The 18862-nt window shown below is 47.3% G+C and overlaps 1 non-coding gene across 1 annotated transcript; it reads right to left on the bottom strand.

Annotated features, from left to right (window-relative positions):
- Window positions 1-18255: 18255 nt before the first annotated feature.
- Window positions 18256-18363, bottom strand: LOC128580102 (U6 spliceosomal RNA). Its single transcript, XR_008378450.1, has one exon. It is a non-coding gene; the product is annotated as a U6 spliceosomal RNA (small nuclear RNA).
- Window positions 18364-18862: the final 499 nt, after the last annotated feature.

Raw genomic sequence — 18862 nt, 5'->3', positions numbered from 1 at the left:
GTGGGAGAGTTCAAGAGGTCTCTGGGAACTGGATCACAGGGGCCTGGTGACTCCTCTGACACGGCTCATCCCAGTGCAGCGTGGAGTCAGGAGGAGCCACCCAGCAAACAGAGCAGTCTGGAAAGGTTGAAGTCTCCTTCCCCACTTTGCCCCTCCGTCGGACCCAGTCACTGGTATCTCTGCAGATGGCTAACCCAGTTGCCTGCAGTGAACAGACACTCCAGGGGTTTGCACCTGCCTGAATCGCAAGGAAGTCTGCCAGGCCTCCGCAGATTGCCGCTATTTAGCAGGAGGAGATGGGGCCTGACATCTTTGAGTGCTTGATGCAGGTGATGGGAAGGAGGTGTTCACTCAGGCTTAGCCCTGACCCTGATGGATGCTGTTAACAGAACAGAACAGAACAGACAACTTTGCGGGGTTCTGTCTCTGTTCCTGCCAAAATCGCCTACAGAAGACGGGCTGTTCTGAGTTCAAACGTCTTTGCTGCTGGAGGTTTGTGTCCTCTTTGCTGCTGAAGGTTTGCGCCCGATCACCTCTCTGGGTCGGCCCCGCCCTGGAAGCTTCCTGGGTTTGTGAGCAGTGTCAGGAAATCCCCCGCTCACCGGTGGCCTCCTCTGGTTGCCCAGGGAGACAGGGGGTGTGGCCTCAGAATATCCAGAAGTGAGCCGTTCTGCCTCCAGGGAACTGCCGCTCTGGTGTGGGCACTCAGCCGACCCTTTTCTCCTCTGTCTCGCGCCCCAGAGTCAGCACTGAGCAGCCGCAGTTTATGCTGGGTCCACACCCCTGGAGAGATCCCCCAAGAATCCGAACTCTTGGGGGACAGGCCCCCAGACCCCGAGTGGGAGTGGGGGGGAAGCTAGAGTTTCATTCAGTTTTATGCCTGGCCGTACTGTTGCCCGCCCGGGGAGGGCTGCTGCACCGCACCGCAGGGAAGTGCCACCAAGGCTTGATTTCCCCTCAGCAGAGTGCCCTCTCCTTGCTCACGTGTCTCAGAGTCAGTGCTGACCTGACGCAGCTCAGGCACTGTGCACTCCCCTCGAGAAATCACCCAAGGATCCGAACTCCTGGGGGATAGGCCTCCAGACCCCGAGTGAGAGTAGGGGCGCTCAGCGGGGAAGCTAGAGTTTTATTCAATTTTGTGCCCAGCCGTAATGTTGCCCAGGGAGGGCTGCTGCACCGTACCGCAGGGAAGTTCCGCCGAGGCGTGACTCCCCCTCAGCCCGGTGCCCTCTCCTCACTCACGTGCCTCAGAGTCAGCGCTGACCAGTCGCGGCTCGGGCACTGTGCGCTCCCCTTGAGAAATCACCCAAGGATCCAAACTCCTGGGGGACAGGCCCCCAGACCCAGAGTGAGAGTGGGGGTGAAGCTAGAGTTTCATTCAGTTTTATGCCTGGCCATATTGATGCACGGGGAGGGCTGCTGCACCGCACCGCAGGGAAGTGCCGCCGAGGCGTGACTCCCCCTCAGCCCGGTGCCCTCTTCTCACTCGCGTGCCTCAGAGTCAATGCTGACCAGTCGCAACTCGGGGACTGTCCACTCCCCTTGAGAAATCACTCAAGGATCCGAACTCCTGGGGGACAGGCCTCCAGACCTCAGTGGGCGGGAGGGGAGTGTCGGGGATTCAGGGTTGCCGGCAAAGGATTTTTAAAGTTTTATTCAGTTTTACGCTCGGCAGGAGAACGCCACGGCACCCCAGTAGGGGAGGTAGGTCCAGTTTTTAGAAGGTCTCTCCCGTGGAGTGTAGTGGGAGGGCCTTTAATTTCTGCCCGTTTGTTTAATTGTGGGGCTCTTGAGCCAGTCTCATGGGGGAGGAGGACTCCCGTCTGCTTGGTGGTGGATTTTGTACCTTTTGTTTGCGTCCTTGTGATCACAGCTTGCCTCAGCGGTGTTGATGTGCGTTCTTCAACCTTCTCTCTTGGTGTGGCTCAAGTCCACCAGGATACTTACTAAATTCCTGTCCCTTAACTCCTTCTGGACGGGAGCCTCTGTTGAAAGCTGGCTTCAGTCCGCCATCTTGTCTCCCTCTTGGTCCTACCTCTTAACTATTTTTACAATAGCAATTAAATTCCACTTTTAATTTTGGAGGGACACTCACACCATAGTAGTGACCCAACATCCTCGTTTGCCTTGGGCTAAGGGGTTTCTTGGAACAAAAGACTTTCAGTGCTAAAACCAGGACAGTCCCAATCAAACCGGGATGGTTGGTCACTGTAAGTAGCTCTTTGGGGCTACAAAATGAAGGCCTAGGGTGTCTATCTTGACTTTTTTTTTTTTTTTGCATACCCTCTACTCCAATGTTTGTTCCCTTGTCCTATGACATTGCCGATACTTCTCCCCCTTTTCAGCTTCTCAGTCACCACTTCTTGCTCAGCTTCTCGACTTCCCAAACATATTTTATGAACTGGCAAACACCTTGAGAGAGAAAGAGGCATCAAATTTCAGGCTTATCTTTATGTATTTCTCTTCTTAACCTTTTAAGTCCTAAGTTCTCTGGGGTTACTCCTATGACTTCAAGCTGGTGATTTATATATTTTCATTCAGGTTTTCTTATTGTTCCTGAGGGAAGAGTTGAACTGAAACAAGTTAGTCCAACATGATTGGAAGTATAAATTGGTTTGCATATTTTAAGGCTTTTGAAAACGTTTCCCAAATGCCCTCCAAAAAGATGGCAGTAATCTTTGCTCTTAGTTGTAGGCAAAAGAGCCCACATCTCACTGACACTGGGTGTCACTGTCTATTGCCATTTGGTAGCTTTAGAATAGGACTTTTTACCTTTATTTCACCCCTAATTAGGTGGAACCTTATTTCACAGGCTTACTACCCGTTTGTATTTACTTACCTGGAATGCTTTTAGTACAGACCTCACTTGAGCCATATATATTGAACACTGGCCAATGGGTCTGATGGATAGAAACTGGAAACACAAATTATTGATGAGTTTATGGACAGCAGTCTCTCTGTTACAGGTTCACATATGACCTGGGCAGTTAAAACACCTCCAGGCTTAGTGTTCACTCCTTATTAAGGACCCCAACATCCATTCTCCTGATGATAGGAACCACTTCTTATTTAAGCCTGGGGGGCTCAAGGTACTACAATCCTGACCACAAACCTGGGTCCTGACATGAAGCAGATGCCAGGTCCTGGTGCGTCAAGGACTCTAGTAAATTCAGTGATGAGGGAAGAAGCAGGGTCAATACTCAGTATCCTGTGGAAAAGAGAAATGAAGCAGGCTCAGTGTAGACAGCCATTCCCATTTTCACTCTTCTTCCCAATTCAAAGACCATCATTACAGTGGGCGAAGGAGAGTATTGCTTTTGCGAGAGGATTTTTTTGACCCTGACATCTTGTGCCAAGCAACCCAGCTGGGATATACTGTCTCAAAAACCCTGTCCCCTCACTGTCCATGAAATACTGTCCATAAAATGGACAGTGAGGGGACAGGGGCATGTTGGCAACATCTTCTGCAGCAGAGTGATTTTGTGACTGGGCTTATTTTAGGTGTTTGCTTTCTAAATCATTCCCTTGGCATATGCCAAATCAGCTTCACTTGGGCATTTAATTAGTCATTTTTAAAATAAGAGACTAGGTCAAAGAAGAGGAAAAAAGAAACCTTTCTATTCTCCTCAACCCTGCAGCAATTCTCTTCGGGCTCCCTTGTGGTCACAAAGGTGGCACAATGGGAGCCAAATTTGGGCATCCCACAATGGTAGGTTCAAAGAGGGATTTTTCACATTTAATTACCCCCCAGGTAGCCCCTCTACCTTTATCCAGTAAATGTGTAATTGAGAGTTCCTGCTTGGAGACTGGAGTCTCTGTCAACAAGAACGTAAAGACTAGCTTCCCACTGGTTCTAAATGGTCTTTTATAGCTGAAACTCCAAGATACAGAGTTTTTTTTTTCAAAGGCTTTATACAGCAATTAATGGCTGGAAGCAAATACCCAAACCTCAAATCCTGACTGCGTGCCAAATTCTTTCCCGCTAGAGGAGACTCTCACAGCAGTGTTTGTTCTCTTAAGTTGCCTGAAACGGAATATTTTACACCCATAAATAACTGCTTTTCTGTGGCAAGGGGAGACAGGTGAGCCCACAACAAGATTGTTTTTTAAGAAGAGGAACAGTAAACTTATTATGCCTCAAGAAATTTCCAAGGATGTCCTATATATTCCCTGCAGGAAATACCTTGTAATTTTCCTTACTCCCATGCCAATTTTCCTTACTTCTTATTTTAATGAATGAGGCTTCTAGCAATCTCATGTTAGTGTTCATCTCTTTAACATTTTTTCCATATTGTTATTTGGAGACTGGCTTTCCCTCAAACTCCCTTCCACCCACACACACGGTCACTTGGAACTGGCTGTCCAGACGGTCTCAGTGGGCAGGGGTATCCATGACACTGGGGAACTGGCCTCTGGCTATGGTGGCTGCTATGTGGCAAGCAGCACAGAGGACACAGGCTGGAACCACGTGGGTAGGTGCAAGGTGGAAGTGGGCTGCAGGGCACCAGACCCTTGGAGGCTGTTATGAAATAAGTGTCTCCCATTATCTTGCCAGGCAGTGGAGGGTTCTCTGTCACCCATTCTCACAGGGGCACAGGCAGAGCTGGGGAAGTGGAATGGGTAGAAAACAGGTTAGATGGGGGGAGAGTGGTGCCAGTTCAGTATGGACTGGTTAGATGGGGGGAGAGTGGTGCCAGTTCAGTATGGACTGGTTAGATGGGGGGAGAGTGGTGCCAGTTCAGTATGGACTGGTTAGATGGGGGGAGAGTGGTGCCAGTTCAGTATGGACTGGTTAGATGGGGGGAGAGTGGTGCCAGTTCAGTATGGACTGGTTAGATGGGGGGAGAGTGGTGCCAGTTCAGTATGGACTGGTTAGATGGGGGGAGAGTGGTGCCAGTTCAGTATGGACTGGTTAGATGGGGGGAGAGTGGTGCCAGTTCAGTATGGACTGGTTAGATGGGGGGAGAGTGGTGCCAGTTCAGTATGGACTGGGAGCTGCCTCAGGAGTCCTCTGGCTTCAAGCATTGATGTGCATAATACTCCATCCCTGTTTTCCTCAGTCCAGGAGGGGAATGTGAGCTTTTCTGAGGACTGGGTCTTAGCACTTGGGGCTATCATCATAATCTTCCCCTTTTGTCCTTGATATGGACTGCTGCTGGCTCAGCTGCTGAGGAAAGTCCACTCAGGACCCCATACCAATAAAAGCAAAATAACTTAAGAAAATGCTACAAAAGCTATGTTAACTAATGTGATGAAAATGTGTCAAACGATCTGTGAACCAAGTGTATGGTGCCCCACGATCATACTAATGTACACAGCTATGGTTTAATAAAAATAAAAAAAATAATAAATCTATTAAAAAAAAAAAGGCTACTTGTTGTGACCTCTAGACCTTTCTGGTTCTGAGTAAAATAAAAAATACTGGCACTGGGCTCAGTCCAGAGTCCTGGTTGGGCGGTGGGCTCTGGAACCAGCCTGGCTGGCTTCACAACTCAGCCCTCTCATCTGCTGCGGAGCCTCTCAGCTTCCTGGGGCTCAGCCCCCTCAGCTGAAAAAGGATGACAGGAGCATTGCCCTCACTGAGGGGATTAAGTAAACATCAGGAAAAGGGCCTGGCACATGATCTGTGTTCAATAAATGCTATCTGTGGTTTGTATTTTACTTTCCAGGAAAAAAATAAGGGACATAACACTTGGTTTGGTGAACATATCAAAGGCAGGAGAACATATCAAAGGAAGCAGAAAGAGAAAGAGTGGGGGTCACCCTGTGGGCAGAGTCCTTCCAAAGCAAATGAATGTTAATTAGCTCCAGTCCCTCTATTCAGATATTCAGAATGTTTTTCCAGTTGTGTGCACACACACATGCTCCCAGTTACAATGCATAACAAGTTACCCCAAAACTAAGAGGCATAAAATAACTTTATTATTCTGTGGATGGGGAAGGAATTTGGATAGGGCACAGTGGGCATGGCCTGTCTCTGCCCTGTGATGTCTAAGGAAGGTTTCAGCTGAAAGACTCAGAGCTCCAGCACTCTGGGAAGCTGAGGTAGGTGGAGCGCCCGAGCTCAGGAGCCTAGACCATCCTGAGGCAGAGTGGAGACTCCATCTCTAAAAATAGCTGGGCGTGATGGCTCCAGCTATTTGGGAGGTTGCAAGAGAATTTCTTGAGTCCAGAGTTTGAGGTTGCTGTGAGCTACGTATGACACCATAGGATTCTACTGAGGTCAACAGAGTCTCAACTCTTGTCTCAAAAAAAAAAAAAAAAAAAAAAAGACTCAGAGCCTCAGAATTCTCTGAAGGCTCACTCACGCTAGTGGCTGGTGCTGGCCGTCTGCTGCTGGTTTGGGCCTCTTCAAGTGACCAGGCTTCCTCACAACATGGTGGCTGGGTTCTGAGGGCAAGTGTCCCAAGAAATAGAGAAATCTGGGTGAGAAAAGCTTTTCTGACCCAACTTCAGGAGTTACAAGCATCACTTTCACCACCCACTATCAGTCAAAGCAGACACAAAGGACTGTCAGGTTCAAGGGCAGGAAAGAGAGACTTCACTTCCAGATGGGATATGGCAAGGTTGTAGAAGTGTATCTGGGACCAAAAATATTGCTATAGTTATTTTGGGAAAATACACTTCACTATGTTAAATTTTAAAAAATGATTTTGTACTGTACATACAACTTTGTGGACTACCTGAGCCTTTTTTTTTTTTTTTTTTTTTTTGCAGTTTTTGGCCAGGGCTGGGTTTGAACCCACCACCTCCGGTACATGTGCCCTACTCCCTGAGTCACAGGCACCGCCCCCCGAAAGGTATTATTAATAGTTTCCTATACCAGTCTTCACTCTGAATGGTTGCATGGGGTTCACACATGTCTGGTAAGATATCATAGTTTATTTAACCAATAACTTGAGGCCAGGTCTTTAGACATTTTGCAATTTCCACTAAGGAAAATCAAAGGATCCTGCCCGTGGCCCTGAACAAGTGCACCATCACCTTAGTCTGTCCTGTGAAAACAGTTGGATGCCTTTGCCTCTAACCCCAGACTTCTTAGGAGCTATATGAGCTGGCCATCCTGGGTTGACTGGAATGACTGAGAGAGAGGATTTACTTCTCTGACACCATTTTTTTTTTTTTTTTTTTTTTTTTTTTGTAGAGACAGAGTCTCACTGTACCGCCCTCCGGTAGAGAGCCGTGGCGTCACACAGCTCACAGCAACCTCTAACTCTTGGGCTTACGCGATTCTCTTGCCTCAGCCTCCCGAGCAGCTGGGACTACAGGCGCCCGCCACAACGCCCGGCTATTTTTTTTTTTTTTTTTTTGTTGCAGTTTGGCCGGGGCTGGGTTTGAACCCGCCACCCTCGGCATATGGGGCCGGCGCCCTACTCACTGAGCCACAGGCGCCGCCCTCTCTGACACCATTTTAATATCTATGAAGTCAGAGCGTGGTGCCCCAGAGGCTGAACATACGCAGCTGCTTATGTTCACTACTTCCCACTACTCTCCTTTGTCCCTGCGTTCTCTAAGTGCAGGGCAGGTCCCACCTGTCTGCGTCCCTTTCAAAATGCTGAGGCCAAAATGAACTTGCAATTAAGTGGTAGCAGCTTGCTTTATAGATGCTCTGAGCCTGATAGCTGTAGGAGTTTCTTATAAGGAGTTATCTTTGCCCAAACCATCCAAGAAGACGAAAGGGGGGAAAGGAAGAGACATGAAGAGGGGGGAGGTGGGGGAGGACTGGCGGGAAGATAGGAGGAGCCCTTGTTCTAATTTTGCCAGCAGGGAAGTGCGGGTTTGCAGAGTCATATATCACCATGTTGGGTTTACAAATAAAGACACTAGAAGCCACTGGTGCTCAAACACAGGATGCAGACTCTCTGTCTGAAAGGAGTTTTTTCTAAGGAAAATTAAATTCCAAAAATATTTGCTCTGACTTCAAAAATTTTTTTTCTTCTCACATCTCCCATTTTTAGCTACATTCCTCATTTGTATGTTGAGTTAGAATTGCTTTTTTTAAAGTTTAAATAGGAATGGAAGCTATCCACTAAACTTAAGCCAAGACTGGAGAAAACAGCAAGTAGTTGGAAAGAAGATTCTAAATGGGAAGCAAGACAAAATGGAGAGACCCCCCCCCCCCATTAAATGACAAGGAAAGGCAGCCCCTTGGAAGGAGATGGTAATGGAGGGGACAATCCCAGAGTGCTGTCTTGGGGACACAGGTGGAGTCAACATGAGAGAGAAGCCAAGATAATAACTCCAGTGTGGGTGAGAAAGCCTTCCTTTCCTGCTAGGATGTTCCAAAGGCGACAATTGGAGGCCAGAAAGCTCACCAGCACCTCTTCACCATGGTCCTCACAGACTGGCAAGGAGGATCTCAGCAGGCAGTACTTCTTAGGGACACAGAGTGACTTACGGACTGCAATGACCTTGCAGAGCAGCCAGTATACCAGGTGGGGCTAGGCCCCTGCCTCCCCATGAAGCCATTGTCCCTTGGGGTGTGCAGGGCCACAGTGACAGGCCCACAGCCCCTCTTGCCTCCTCTGCTGCATTGGGCAATCATTATACCCCTATCTGACTCTGCAGACCCACCCCCTTTGGGGGGGGACAGCTAACATGGGCCCACCTGCTGCCTCACCCTTAGCTCAGTGCAAGGTCCTCCCCTTCTACACAGTTACAGGGTGTCTCTGGGAAGGTCCCACATAGGCAGGCAGCATGCTGGAGGGGACCAAGCTGGGTGAGAATGAAGAGCCCCAGGCATGGCCTGTGTAACATCCTTACACAGAGGAGAAACTGATTCCTGTCAGGGCTAAGAGAAGTGACAGGTATTTCACTCACATTAGCTCACAGAGTCCCTTGCTTTTGCCCTGTGAGGAAGACACAGATTAGGAAATCAGGGGCCAGAAGGCCAAGTCACTGGCCCAAGGTCAGTGGTGTTCTGGGTACAATCCATCATCTGAGTAAGGTTCTTTCTCCCACTCACCACCTTCCTGGGTTCTGTCCCTAACTGATTGTCATGGATCCATGGGACCTGCCAGGTCAGGGGAGATGGGGGGTCATGGGCGACCACTCCTCCAGGGTCACTGTGTGGCCCCCCTTCCCCAAGATTTCTACCCCCCACACTGGTCTATGTCCACTTAGAGGCTCTTTTGAGCCTCTTCTTAGCTCTAGGGCCCATTGCTTTCTTGGCCACTTAGGGACATCCCTGCATAGGACATCCCTGCAACTTCCCACCTTCTCCTGGATACTTCATTGCTGAATATCACTATAGTCATATTTGAAATGCTCCCCTCCCTTGGGAAGCTATGCACAGACACCAGCACCTAGCCTATTCTTCAAAGCATGTTTTCTAGGACAAGTTCATGAACTTAATTGTCAGAACTTATAAACATGTGGTCATCTCTCTTTTTTCTCTTTTTGCATGTCTTAAAAGATGAACATCAAACAAAAAATCCTCCCTTGGACTACTTCCCCCTCCAGTTACTGTGCTATCTCTTTTTGCTTCTTTCCAGAAAATTCCTTTATGCATTGTCTATCCTTCTGTCTCACATTCTCCCTCTCCCTTTGTGTCTATAAAGGGAAGTCTGCACTTTGAGATACCATCTAACTCCAGTAAGAGTAGCCCATATAACAAAATCCCCAAACTACAGATGTTGGCCTGGGTGTGGAGAAAAGGGAACACTTCTGCACTGCTGGTGGGAATGCAAGCTAGTATGTTCCTTTTGGAAAGAAGTTTGGAGAACACTTAGGGAGCTAAAAGTAGACCTGCCATTGAATCCTGTGATTCATCTACTAGGTATATATCCAGATGACCAAAAATCATTTTACAACAAAGATATTTGCACCAGAATGTTTATTGCAGCCCAATCCATAATTCCCAAGTCAAGGAAAAAGCCTAAGTGCCCATCAACTCATGAATGGATTAATAAACCGTGGTATATATATATATATATATATATATATATATATATATATATACACCATGGAATATTATGCAGCCATAAAAAAGATGAATACTTTGCCTCTTTTATGTTTACATGGATGGAGCTAAAACATATTCTTCTTAGTAAAGTATCTCAAAAATAGAAGCAAAAGTATCCAGTGTACTCAGTACTACTATGAAATCTCTATATAATCACCCACACTTCCATATGAAAGATAAAATACACTATAGACCAGAATGAAGGAGGGAAGAGGAAGGTGAGAGAAGGGGAGTGAGAAGGCTGGGTAGAGGGAGGGTAATCAGTGGGACCTCACCTATGGTGCGTGTTGCAAGGGTACATGTGAAATATATTTAGAGTATATATGTCTTGACACAATAATTAAGCGAGGTGAAGGCTATGTTAACCAGTTTGATGTAAGCATTCCAAATTGTATATAAAATCAGCACATTGTACCCCATAAATGCTTTACTGTACACAGTTATGACTTAAAAAAATTGTTAAGAGTGAAAAAAGAAACAAAAAAAAGGAAGTCTGGCTTTCACCCTCTGCACACCACTAGCTGGCTCTCAGCAGGGTCAGCACTCTTATCTCTATGTGTGTGTGTGTGTGTGTGTGTGTCTGCCCCCCATTTGAATGTAACAGAATATTCACTCTGTGGAAAGAGGGCTTGTGGCTGCCCTGTCCACTGTTGCGTCCCCAAAGCTGGCTCCCATGTGTAAGTGGACGGCCCCCCCAGTCAGTCCTGCTTCAGTGTCTCTGAGCCCTCATCCTGCCCTTAACTCGGCATCAGAGTCCGTCTGTCTCTAGATGCTTCTTGGATCTCATCCCTAGAAGAACACGGCATGACTCAGGGTGAATCTGTAGAAAAGCAAAGTACAATGTGGTCAGAGATGCTGGGGCTACACGTAGACCATGAAGAAGGAAATCCCTGAAGCAAGCCAGTTACTCCTGAAGACCAGAGAAATGGCAAAGATGGTGGTGGCCAGTGAGCACTTCTTAGAAGAATAGCTTCCAACATGCAGCAGAGAGTACCTCGGGGCGTTGCAGGACTGATCAGGAGGCAGGAGTCAAACAGGAAGTGGGAGAAGGGCACAGCAGAGCCCCAGCGGGTAAGTGCTCAGACTCCAGCACCCCAAGCACTGACACTCTCTATGCCTCAGCTTTCTTATCTGTGAAATAGGGTAGTAATGGTATTTGTCTCATGATTGCTGTGAGCATTAAATGAGCATACACCAAAAAAATGTTTAAGAGATCTTGTTGGAAACAAAATTGATCATTCCCTAAGTGTTCAAATTTCAGGGGAAATGGATGTGTGTTTCATGTCTAGGTGCACTTGACCAGTAATGGTACTTTCAATTCAACATGAAAAGTAATACACAGGCCAGGCCAGGCATGGTGGCTCATGCCTGTAATTCTAGTACTCTGCGAGGCTGAGGGGGATAGATTGCTTGAGCTCAGGAGTTCAAGACTAGCCTGAGCAAAAAGCAAGACCCCATCTCTACTAAAAATAGAAAAACTAGCCAGGCATTCTGACAGGTGCCTGTAGTCCCAGCTACTTAGGAGGCTGAGGCAGGAGGAGTTTGAGCTCAAGAGTTGGAGATTGCTACGAGCTATGATGCCATGGCATGCTGCCCAGGGCAACAGAGTGAGACTTTGTCTCAAAACAAAACAAAAAGTAATACATACATAACAGCTCTTAAAATATGTATACATTTTTTCTGGCACCCTTTGTATATGCATCTGTGGTGCCTGGCACATTGTAGGTTGTATTGAAGTATTTGCTACTAATATTGTACAAGCCTATAAAAGTATACAAAAAATTAACAATAGGTTCCTTCATCTTTTATTCTGAAGATTAGCTCAGGAGTTGCTGGTCAGCTAAGTTTTTTAAAATATAGGATAAACATTTAAATGTTTTCAAATTTTGCTTTATTAGGTTTCCAGTCAGGGCTTATTTTTTGTTGTTGTTATTTCTTTTCATTGGCTGAAATTTGATCCACATTTAAGCAGACTCATATTAAGTAATTTTATCCAGGTCCAGTTGTCCTTTGTCTGGAAAGGTTAAGTCAGGACTGATGGAGGAAACAGGTTTTCAGGAGAGGACAGAGCCAGGAAGGAGGAAATGAAGATGACCTCCAAGGAACACTAGAGGGGACGCAGTAAGGAGTCCTTTCTTCCTTCTTTCCTTCCTTCCTTCCTCCATTCCACCAATATGTGGATGAACAGAAGATAAGCGTGGTCAGCAGGGATCTGTCATCATTCATCTTGCGCTTGGGCTCAAGTTGGCTGATGGAGAGTACAGGACAGGCCCCAGGCCTGCCTAGACCAGGAGGAAAACAAGCATGGCTGCACCTGCCCAGCATTAGTCTCGGAGATGTTGCAGGAGAAAAGAATCAGGAAACCAGAGAGTCCTGGGAGGCCTGAGGCTGATGGCAAGTGTGGGGGCAGTTATCGGGACACTAAACAGTGAGGACAGCCTCCGGGGCAGAGGAAAGAGGGCAGAGGGCAGTGGTGGGAATGTTCTGAAGTCCTTTCCTATGTCTGCCCCACCCCATGTTGCCTTGGTGTCCTTATCTGTCCTGTTGCTTTGAGACAGAGACCAGCAGCCCAGGCCCGGCCACCTTGGGTTGGGGATAGTCCCATTGGAGCAGGCCCCAGTCCTGCTTAGGTGGAAGCTGGGTATATTCCGATCAGCTTTCCCTGGACACACTTTCTCCCTTCTCCCCTCTACTCCCTCAGCTGGTGGGCTGTGACCCAAAAAACTCATCTCTGCTGGCAGCCACCTATGAGTTTAGGGAGAAGTCTGGTAACAGCAAGTAAGGGTGGTAGCAGTAATCCTGTGGTCTCAGGACTCATCCCCTCTCTCTTATAACCCCCTCCAAGAGGGACATCCAGAACAGGGCCTGGGCTCCAGCACCTTTCCTACTCCCTGTCCCCAAACAGGGGAGCTGACAACCCTAGGAAGACATGAACCCACAGGCCAAAGGCAAATTCAAGACTAAGAGAGTGTGCCTCTCTCACATGAAGACAACATGCTGAATGGTAATTACCCCATGGAACAGAATTTTAAGGTCAGATCTGGAATTTAAAGTAAGTATAATAAATATTCTCAGGTAAGGGGCGGTATTAATAATATAAAGCAGAAATAGGGAGCCATAAAAGAACCAAATGGAATAACCAAGCTGGAAAACATAAATGTGAAAACAAAGATAATGAACAATGGGATCTGCACACAGGTGTTTCTAGTAGAAATGTTCCATGTGGCAGGGGCCGTCTGTCCCTGGCAGAAGGGGTGAGTTAGGTGCGCTGGGCCCACTGGGATGCCAGGAACCTGGCAGAAGCAATGACATAAATGTACACAAAGAAACAGGAACAATCTGAAGGCTATGGTGCTGAGTGAACATAAGGACCAAAAAAGGTCAACAGAGAAATTAAAAATACAAAACAATATTGATTGTCAGTGGATGAATGGATAAGCAAAATGTGGCATACGCACACAAGGGAATAATATTCAGCATTTAAAAAGAAAGAAATTCTTGGCTGGGCTCATTCCTGTAATCCCAGTACTTTGGGAGGCCCAGGAGAGAGGATCACTTGAGGTCAGGGGTTCAAGGCCAGCAGAATAGCAAGACCCTGTCGCTACAAAAAATAGAAAAATTAGCTGGGTGTGAGGGTGCATGCCTGTAGTCCCAGCTACTCAGGAAGTTGAGGCAGGAGAATCACTTGTGCCCAGGAGTTCAAGGCTGCAGTGAGCCATGATTGCACCATTATACTCCAGCCTGGACAACAAAGAGAGAGACCTGGTTTCAAAAAAAAAAAAAAAAAGTGGATACAAAGTAAAGTTTTAAGAAGATAAAAGTATTCTGGAAATGGGTGATGGTTGCACAGCAGTGTGAAGGTCCTTAATGCCACTGAGCTGTACACTTAAACCTGATTAGGATGGTAAATTTTATGCTATGCATATCTTACCACAATAAAATATAAAATAGAATATTTTAAATATAGTAAAGAAATTTTATGAGACTATTATACTACCTACTGTGAAGGTACCTAAGAAATAATTTCCAAAAAACCAAAACGCAATAATGAGTGTTAAAGCTTACAACAAGTGATTTTCCACCAGTGTGTCAGGGCATACTTGTGTGCCGTGAGAGGATCTTAGGTATGCCACAAAATTTTTAAAGATCATTAATTACATTATTTTTGAAAGACGTTCAAAGCACAGTAAGTGTATTATTTTGTTTACTCTTTCTTTTGATCAACATAATTTAAGTGTGACAATTTAACTATAAATTCAAGTGTGTGGTGAGATAAAAAAAGGTTAAAGAACACTGGCTTGGACACACACAAATGAAAGGACACACATTAACATTCTGGAATGCTGAGGGGTGGGCATAAACAGAAACAAAGAAGCCAGTGGGCCACAGCACAGGACAGGCAGTGACTCTCTGCCCAAGGCCAGAGACAAGGCGTAAGCAGCTGGGCTGTCAGTCGGGTGATGAAATCATCTCAGGATATCCCCAGGCATGTTTTGCAGCCTACACGCCCACACTGCCCTGTGCCCCAGGCACCTCCACTTGCCCTTCCAAACCCCCATCCCACAAACGCCTTGTAGCTCTCTAGGCAATACGGAGCCCAAAATCCAGCTGCACCTGATGCTTGTCCCAGCCTGGATAGCCACCTGGCTGAGCTTTCCACTGTAGCCTATGGCTTGTCCACAGCTGTGGTCATGCACACAGTAGGTACTCAGCAAGGTTCTATTGAGTGAGAATGAGACTGCTATTGGCCAGGGAAAACATCCTGAGGTTTCCATTCAGGGAACCCTAGTCAACGACTCTTCACATCCCAGAGCTACTTGCTCAATTTTTCAATAGCTAAACTCAGTTTTTATTTTAAATCTCAATTTTTCCCAGTAATGAGGACTTAATTTTGGCCAAAAAGGGATCTCAAGGTCTTGGGCCACCCTGGTCCTCTAAGTTGCCTTCTCTTCTGTCACAGTTTTCTGTTGCATGAGGCTTGGCTGGGGGCATGAGTCACATTGGGGTGACTGTGTGTGTATATGTGGTCACTCAGTTAAGCATGAGGACTGTGGCTTCATGGACCAGAGCTGGCCTTGACATGGCCTTCAGAAGAGGAAAAGTGAAAAAGCTGTTTGTATGCTGTGATAAACATCAGAGTTTTCTCTAGCTCTTCCAGGCTGCAATCTCCATCCTGACCCACAGTGACTAACAGCCAGAGCATGGCAGCACCCTGGTGCCATCTCACCTTTTCTGGCTATGCTGCCACATTTTGGTTGTTATGTGCAAGTTTTGGGACAACTGAGTTTATCAGAATGCTGAGGAGGGACGGGGTGGGAGGGGGGAAGGCAGGCTGTGCTTGCTGGACAAAGGGCTCAGAAGATGGCCTATGGTAGCTTTGAAGAGAACCAGGGCAGGAGATGGTCCTCAAACAACAGTATAGGGCCAGAATCTGACTGTGTCCTTTAGAGAGGGTTCCTGCCTGCAAAGTGATTCTGGTCATCAGAAGAAGAGTGTATGAAAAGGATCTCAAAAGCTCCACAGATGACCAGCTGCAGAATCACTTTGGGGAAATAGGAACCCAGAGGTGCCAGGTGGCCACAGCTGCAGCTCCAGGACATGTGACTAGGACATTGCAGTGCTGAACATACATTTACTGATGCTTCCTGCACCCAGGACACTGGTGCAGCTGCTCTGGCCACTTAGGAATGGGGGAATGGACACTAAACCCTCCATGCTTCCTGGGCCATGTGACTGCTGAGCCCTGCTCCCCTCCAGGCTCAGAGAGAGCATACTTTTGACCTTTTACATTTCTGTAGAGGGAAGCAGGGTCTACTCTCCGTATGTTAGAAGGTTCTTCTGATGCTGGACAACCATAAAATGAAAATCAGCCATAAGAATGACCAAGTGATGGCTCAATAACCATCAATGTCACTAGATCTTGGAGGCTCCTGTCTTGCTGAGATGGAATCATTACTGACTGCTTTAATATTGTTTGTTTTTAACTCCTTCACATATTCTTTCATATTTCCAGTATTCAGAACTATGGCATGAATGTAGCAAGGTTAAGGACTATTGTAATAACCTTAGACAGACTGTGCCAGTCATTCTCAGAATATAAACAATATTTACTTATGCTGTGAAGGCCAGGGATAAATATCTACCCTAATAGCGGCTCTAAGAAACTAAAAATTGTTTCAGCAAGGATTAACATGCAGGGCCCTGATTTTTGTATCTATTCCTCAGAGCAGAACACACTGTTCAGCATTTCATCCTTTCTAAAGAAAATGGCCAAGTGTGCAAACAACTGTTTGGAGAGTTGTCAAGGTCAAGGTCAACTGAGGTTTGGGCAGAGTGGGCAGTGGTGTACCAGGAAGTGCTCAGAGATGTGGTTGTAAATCACCTTGAAGACAGCATCAGAAATCAGGACACCACCATTCTTCTCTCCTGAACTGTGGCCTCATGTCCAATAGGGCTCAAAGTGACCCACATGTAGTGCTGTGAGGCCTGGAGGGGAGCAGGAATAGTTGGATGTAGATTTGGGGGAATAAAGCTTGAGGTGAGTGGAGTATCCTTTACTCACAGACTGACTAGACCAGGCGAAGCAGACAGATAGGCTCACAGAGGCTTGGCACACAGAGCCGGAAGCTGTCACGAATAAGACTCGCATCCTACAATGTCTGAAAACAAGCTAGCTTGTCATCTCTAGGAGACAGTCCACCCTAGTGTCCCTGAAGGCCCGAGTGTGAGCTGGAGGACTGACTCTCAAGCAGGGTTGTGATTTTTTTCCCCAAGTTGACCCCCTCTGCTTATGAGCACCTGCCCATGGCCTCATGCAGGGAGTCTGCAAAGAGTCTGCCTAGGCCAGCCCAGCAAGGGGCCGCAGGACTCAGCTGCCTGAGAGAGGGTCTAGCCAGCGGCCACCACCCCGTCCCAGCTGCAGGGCTGGGTTTCCTGCAAACCACCATTCTGGAATTCTGGAGCAGGACAGGCAACCCCATGGCCATGTTTACAGTTTTCACCACACCCCTGGGACAGCCAAGGGCCTCCCCACCCTTGTGGCCTGAGCTGCTGTAATCTAGAAACACGAGCAGCTGCGTATCCCTGTTAGCCTCCCCACTGCTTTGAGCAATCAGGAATGTTGGTTAATCTCTCGTGTAAACAGTTGTTTTCCCAGTCACTGCCCAGTTCCTGTTAAATATTAACAAAGAGCCTCCTCCACAGCAACTCACGGGGTGGTGTCTGGTTTAAATATTTAAGTAATTGCTGTTCCTGTCCCTGAGCGACTCTTTGGCTCAAACTGTTCTGTAAACTGCTCTCACCTGGTGGTTACTGCATTGTATGAAATGTCCAAAATTCTGACCTTTCTTTCCTTTTTTTCTCCCAGTCTTCACACTCCCCCTTTCTGTCCGCCTCTAGCTAAAACACTTAAACATACAAGGTGTGCTTCTCACACCTCCAAGAGCACCGAGGAAAACAAAATGTTCAGTTCCAGGGTGTCCTGCCACAGGCTGTGTAGAGACACCCGTGGGCCCCTGCCCTGTTCAGATGTTCCTGGGGTGGCAGTGCCATCTCACATGCACTGGCTCAGACTCGAACAGCCAGGGCACTCATAGCGCCCCCCGTCAGCACATGGTCACTCTGCACAATGCACTTCCAAGCCCTTCCCACTGCTTTCGCTCTTCACCCGCACCAGGATCTGTGTGAGATGCGCCTATTTTCTTCTCTAAGCTCCTTGTGAAACTGAAGAGAGAGGGTGAAGGGCTGACAGCAGATGAACCGCACAGGGTAGGGCACCCTCAGCCCCACAACTGGGGATCTTGGTGGCCTCCCTGCCAGAGAGAATGGCTGGAAAGAGGAGCTGACTTGGTTTTTGTTTTCAGATTCATAGGAGGGCACAAATGATTAGGTTACAATGTTTGCATTTGTTAGGTAAGGTTCCCTTGTAGTTGTGTTCTGCACCTAGGAGGTCTGCCATGTACCCTTACATTGTGCTCACTAGGTGGGAACACAGTAATCCCCCCTCTCCCCACCCCCCAACTTGAAATGAATTGAGCTTTTCTCTTACGTGGGCATGTATTAGATCATCTACTGGCTTCATATTAGTATTGAGTACATTAGATACTGGCCTTTCCATTCTTGTGATGCTTTTACTAAGAAGAATGTGTTTCAGCTCCATCCAGGTTAATACAAAAGTTGTAAAGTCTCCATCCTCTTTACGCAAATATGGGACGCTTTAGGTCACAGCGGTTCTCAACCTGTGGGTAGCGACCCCTTTGGACTGTATTAAAGGTTTGCGACATTAGGAAGGTTGAGAACCACTGCTTTAGGAGAATCTGTGTATTATCCTTGTGCAGGGTCCATGCTAATCTTCTCTGTATGTTATAATTTTAATATATGTGCTGTTGAAGGGAGAGCAGGGGAACTGACTCTGGAGGACCTAGAACACGTTGGAGGTTGGGGGCTCTTGGGTGTTGGGCTGGGTGTTTCTGTTTTCCCGGGGCATTTGGTCATAACCATGGGACTTTAGAATATTCTGCCTAAAACCATAGCCCAACTGTGAAAGCTTCAGTGACTCTGGCCTCACATTGGCACTGCAGGCAGGTGAGTTTGTTTTGGTTCCTCCTCCCTGGGGAGGCCTGGCATGATAATATCACTCAAGCTCTCTCTGGAAATGGGCTCCCCAGTGCATAGGAAGAGGTGAGTTCTCCCACCCTCGTTTCTGCCCCTTGCCGGTGATCTCATTTCCCTTCCTGGCAAGGAACCCTCAGGTGGAAGGGAGAGAATCATCTTTCTCCAGTTGTGGCCAAAGATTTCTAGCCTAGTTTTGTGAGACTCCACAACAGCTCTGCATATCCTCAGAGCTATTGAGATCAATCTCAGAACTAACCTCATTTAAAGCCACTTTAATTTATCTCA

This window comes from Nycticebus coucang, chromosome 2 (genome assembly GCF_027406575.1).
Source record: "Nycticebus coucang isolate mNycCou1 chromosome 2, mNycCou1.pri, whole genome shotgun sequence".
NCBI classification, from domain to species: Eukaryota; Metazoa; Chordata; class Mammalia; order Primates; family Lorisidae; genus Nycticebus; species Nycticebus coucang.
The sequence above is the reverse complement of the archived record's forward strand: the minus strand, read 5'-3'. Positions and strand labels throughout refer to the sequence as shown.